Genomic DNA, 231 nt, shown 5'->3' on the forward strand with positions numbered 1-231 from the left:
CGATGGAAGTGGAAACCTGGAGTGGAAAGAAGTTAATATTAATAATAATTTTTATTTTGACATGATACATGGTTGTACACAGGAATATAATAGTTGAGTGTACATGCCAAAAGCAGCTTTTGTATGCAGAGCTTTACAGGCAAACTTAAAACTAATTTAATATTAATAAGGCAATAACAGTATAGTTCATGGTATACAGACCATAGCTGACATCAACGACTTATTGCTATA

This window comes from Cherax quadricarinatus, chromosome 3 (genome assembly GCF_038502225.1).
Source record: "Cherax quadricarinatus isolate ZL_2023a chromosome 3, ASM3850222v1, whole genome shotgun sequence".
Lineage (NCBI taxonomy): Eukaryota > Metazoa > Arthropoda > Malacostraca > Decapoda > Parastacidae > Cherax > Cherax quadricarinatus.